The sequence below is a fragment of the Lactuca virosa genome, chromosome 3, assembly GCF_052849685.1.
Source record: "Lactuca virosa cultivar CGN04683 chromosome 3, Lactuca_virosa_CGN04683_v6, whole genome shotgun sequence".
Lineage (NCBI taxonomy): Eukaryota > Viridiplantae > Streptophyta > Magnoliopsida > Asterales > Asteraceae > Lactuca > Lactuca virosa.
The window spans coordinates 342,619,940-342,625,177 of NC_136428.1; positions in this window are offsets into that span (position 1 = coordinate 342,619,940).

Sequence of the window (5,238 nt, forward strand, 5' to 3'; positions counted from 1 at the left end):
AGGGATGCCTGAAGTTCGAACCTCCTCAAAAATTGATTTGGCAATCGAAACTTCGGGTGGTATGACATCAGTCTTCTCAGGAGTGGAACTCGTAATGAGATGAGTGAATTCTGGAGTTTCTGGAATTCTTTCTGCATCATCTTCAGTCGACTCAGTGGAAATCACCAACTTTCGAGCCTTCTTCTTCTTTTTCTTTGACAACTTCTTTGCCATATCCTCAGCCCTCCTTTTCTTCGACACCGGAGAAACAGGTGCTGGTACTTCTCTAATTAACACACCTTGATGTGTAATTTGGGGTTTTCGAATCATTTGTTGTGTAGGAAACTTGCGTTTATGAGAGGACTTCATTTTAATTCTTCGAAACATTCCTGTTTTCGAAGGAATGACAACCTTCTCTTGTGTTTCTTCAGTGATGGGCTCAATCACTTGTGTTTCAGCAACAGATACTCCAACAATTTCAGACTTTTTCTTTGGAGATTTCGAGGATTTTGAATCCTTGGTTTTCTTTTCAGATGAAGCAGGATCAGCCTTCTTTGACTTTTTGGACTTCTTCTCTTCCCTAGGCAACAAGATTCCAGTCTGAACAGAAGAATCGATTGTTTGCAAATAGGCCACTAAAACGAAATTCGTAGGATCAACCCGTTTGAGCATCGCATCTGGAATGCGAGCCACAGATGGAAAATCATCAGCATTATCTACAACTTCCTTCGGATAATGGTATGATTGAAAATTAACTTTCTCTTCGTCATTTGGTACCATAATCCCTTCTTTATTATACAAATACTGCAAAATAAGGCTCCAGTATCGTGCACACGAAATGCCATGAACTGCATTCGTATGTTCCACACCCTTTTGGAATTCCTTCCATAATTGTGTGGAATAATCCGCTTGCAGATCATAGTATATGCCTGCAACCATTGCATACACCTTCATCCTTCCTTTGTCTAATCCAACTGTTCTTCCGGTTAAACATCGGAGAAAAATCCCAAATAAGAAATTCCATAGCCGAGGAAGACCAGATTTCTTAAAGTCGCTTATCTTGGACAATGGGGGCTGATATCCCATCTCATTAAACATATGAACTATTTGTGGGAATGTGAAATCAACATAAGGAGGTGAATTCGGAATATCAAGAATCTGGCAGAAGAGTTTCTTGGATAGCCTAACCTTTTTATCGTTCACCAGATGGAAAGTGATCGTATCAGATGCTTTATTGTAAGTTACAGTGGATCCTGCTTGAGAAAGCCAGGACAATGGAATAGAAAAGGAATTGAACATCGCCGTGGATAAAACAGAGTGTTTCAGTGCAACAATGAGCATCTTCAATTCCTCTAGGTATTGAGAAAATTCACCATCCACGTAATAGTTAGTGGATTGAATCTTCATGACTGGTGCGGATGAAATATCTTCAGTGGAAGGATCGACATGAGCAGAAGACGCCATTGTTAGGGTTTGAGAATTTGAAAGATAAGAGAATTTAGAGAAATTTTTTTCTTTTGGAATGCGGAAACTGATACTGAACCCTTGAATCCCCTTTTATATGTAACCCTGAAGTTTGAATTTGAAGCGGGATGTGCATTTAATGATATCCGACGTGGCACCTTGAAAATCGGACCATTACTGCGGAAAGGTAGCCATGCGTCAAAAAGGAACTGTCACATCTCCTTGAGAACCGGACAGAATACCATACGTCATATGTAGACAGCCTGTATTGTTATCCCCAAGATGATTTGTAACCGTTAGAACCCTTCAAATGGAGGCAGGGCTCTTTCACTTTTGGGATAAAAAGCGAAGTCATATGCCAGATGTTCGAAATCATCAGCCTGAGTTGGTATTACTCAGAACCTCAAGGATTTCGTGAGTGCAGTGTTCCAAAGAATATAGATAAGAAGCAATGATAAAAAAAAAATTCGATTAGTGTAATGTCAAACAATTGACACAAAAGCAGGTTAAATCCCGGGCAAAGATTACTTCATTAATCATTAAGAGAAATGATCAATAGCTTGTGTAGGTTCCCGTGAATTACAATCGAATACTTTTTGATAAGTATCAAAGGGCTTCTTTTGAGAATACTTCGTGGGTAGGTTCAAAATTTCGTTACATGTCATCCTAAACATAAGGTGATAAATTGTAACAGAAATTACTTGTTTGACCAGTGTAGTCAGTGACAAGTTGGCTTTGATAAATTTTAAAATGACTAGGACATTCGAATAAAACTCACACTTAAATCATATTCAAGAAAAAAATTTGTATGCTGAATCTTGTTGGGTAAAAAACATCGTGGGCTTCGAATGTTTGATCAAGACCACTCATGCAAAATGAATATGATTTGGAGTTTCGAATCTTGGTACAAAAACAAAAGTTTCGTGAATATCTGGAACATTGTTCCCCGTCACTTCCTTAATAAGAGTATGAAAATTGGGTTTCACTTTCATCACGGTCTCATGATGTCAGATCATAAACACAGATTTTTGATATGTCTAAGTCTCGATTGGTTTGATCAGAGACCTCTCGGACATATGTCTTCGTGTGTGATCGTGTAAGAATTTTGATGAAAAAGATGGATTTAAGACACGAAAAGTACCTCTGTTATTGTTGGACCAAACAGGAAACTCTTAACTCATTTTGAGAAGAGTCAGGTAGCTCAGAAACTAATGTGAATATAAGCCTGATTGGGAAGAAATTTTCGTATGAATAATTTCATTAAGGCTTTCGTACACACACATTGAGTCATGGAGGCTTTGGTCAACATGCAGCAGCATGCTTCTAGGGACAACTTAACTAGTTCAAAATGCGAAAAATATTGATCAATTCATACGAAAAAATTTACCTGACCCTAGAACTGCCAACATATTCCATCTTATATCTTCATGATATTCTGCAACAAAATAAAACTGAAAATATGTTTGTTGTTTTGAAGTTTTCGAAAAGTTTGAAATACAAAAAAAATCTTTTTGGATTTTTAATTTTTCAAAAATTTGAAATACAAAACAAAAGAAAATCTTTTTGGATTTTTTATTTTTCGAAAATTTGAAATACAAAACAAAAGAAAATCTTTTTGGATTTTTGATTTTTCGAAAATTTGAAATACAAAACAAAAGAAAATCTTTTTGGATTTTTGATTTTTCGAAAATTTGAAATTATACTTGTTGCAAAACGCGAAATTTCATCATTCCCTGAGAAGTGATTAATATACGAATTCGAAGGGGTCGAAGCGTTGACTATGAACAGTAACCACTGAATCAACCCTTAAAATTAGTGACAAACATGCGAATTCGAAGCGGTCGAAGCGTTGACTATGAACAGTAACCGCTGAATGTTGAATGACTTTGCGTTATCTTTTATTCAGCGCCTCTGATTCATGCTTTGTCACCCATCATTCTTCTTTTTCGCATGGAACAAAATTTCCATCGATCATTCCCAGTCCTTCTATAATTCGCACAAAAGATTTTTCATCTAATGCCTTTGTGAAAATATCAGCTAACTGATCAGTTGTTTTCACAAAATGTACTTCAATATTTCCATCTTCCACGTGATCCTTGATAAAATGATAACGAAGAGCTATATGTTTAGTCTTCGAATGCTGCACAGGATTATGACAAATTCTTATTGCACTTTGAGAATCACAATATAATGGAATCTTTTTCATATTAATTGCATAATCACGTAATTGACTTTGAATCCATATTATTTGTGAAGTGCAAGCAGCAGCAGCCACATATTCTGCTTCAGCTGTTGAGATTGATACGCAAGTTTGCTTTTTCGACTGCCAGCTCACCAATTTGCCATCAAGAAATTGACATCCACCACTCGTGCTTTTACGATCAAGATTACAACCACCCAAGTCTGCATCCGAATATGCTTGGACGAAGAATCCAGTTTTCGAAGGATACCACAATCCTAACGAAATTGTCCCTTTAAGATAACGAAATATGTTCTTCACAGCTGTGAGATGTGGTTCTCGTGGATTAGACTGATACCTAGCACAATTACACACAGAAAACATGATATCAGGTCTACTTGCTGTAAGATAAAGTAATGAACCAATCATGCTTCGATAAAGAGTTATATCAACGGCTGGTTTATCTAACGACGGTGTCAACTTTATGCCTGTTGCCATTGGAACACGTAACTTCGTGTTATTCGTTAAACCAAACTTTTCGAGCAAATTCTTCGTGTATTTTTCTTGATTGATGAAAATTCCATTTCTGTTTTGACGAATATTCAATCCAAGAAAATTATTGATTTTGCCCATCATGCTCATTTCGAACTTACTTTTCATCAAATATTCGAATTCCTTAGACAAAGCAGGGTCAGTTGAGCCAAAAATAATATCATCAACATAAATTTGAACAAGCATTAGATGATTCCCAACTTTATTTCGAAATAATGTGGGATCAACAGATCCTTGTTTAAATTTAGATTGTTTCAAAAACGAAGTTAGAATGGCATACCATGCTCTTGGTGCTTGTTTTAAACCATAAACTGCCTTATCTAAAATATAAACATGATTTGGATATTCTTCGTTAATAAAACCTGGGGGTTGTTCCACATAAACAGTCTCTTCGAGCTCTCCATTTAAAAATGCACATTTCACATCCATTTGATAAACATCAAAATCTTTATGAGCTGCATATGCCAGAAATATTCGAACAGCCTCGAGTCTTGCGACAGGGGCAAAAGTTTCTTCATAGTCGATTCCTTCTTGTTGTGAATATCCTTTAACAACAAGTCTGGCTTTGTTTCGAACAATGTTTCCATCTTTGCCGGTTTTATTTTTGAAAATCCATTTTAACCCGACAATCGAAACATTTTCAGGTTTAGGAATTAATCTCCAAACCTTGTTTCGTTCAAATTCAGACAATTCAGATTGCATTGCAACAACCCAATCTGAGTGTTCCATTGCAACCTTAATTGTTTTTGGTTCAATTTTAGATATGAAAACATTGAACATGCAAAATTCTTGATGAGTATTCAATACCTCATTCTTTGCATGAATTTGAGCTCTTGTTAAAACTCACTCTTGTGGATTCCCAATTACTTGATCCTTCGGATGATCTCTTGTCCATTTTTCAATTGGTGGATATGCTGGATCAAATTCCAAAGGAGCATCTTCGTATATATCATCATTCTCGGAACCTGCAATCGAACAAACATCATCAAAATCATTATTTTTTGCAATATTTTCTATATGCTCCCCCTCAACATTATACTCCCCCTCAACATCATCATTTAATG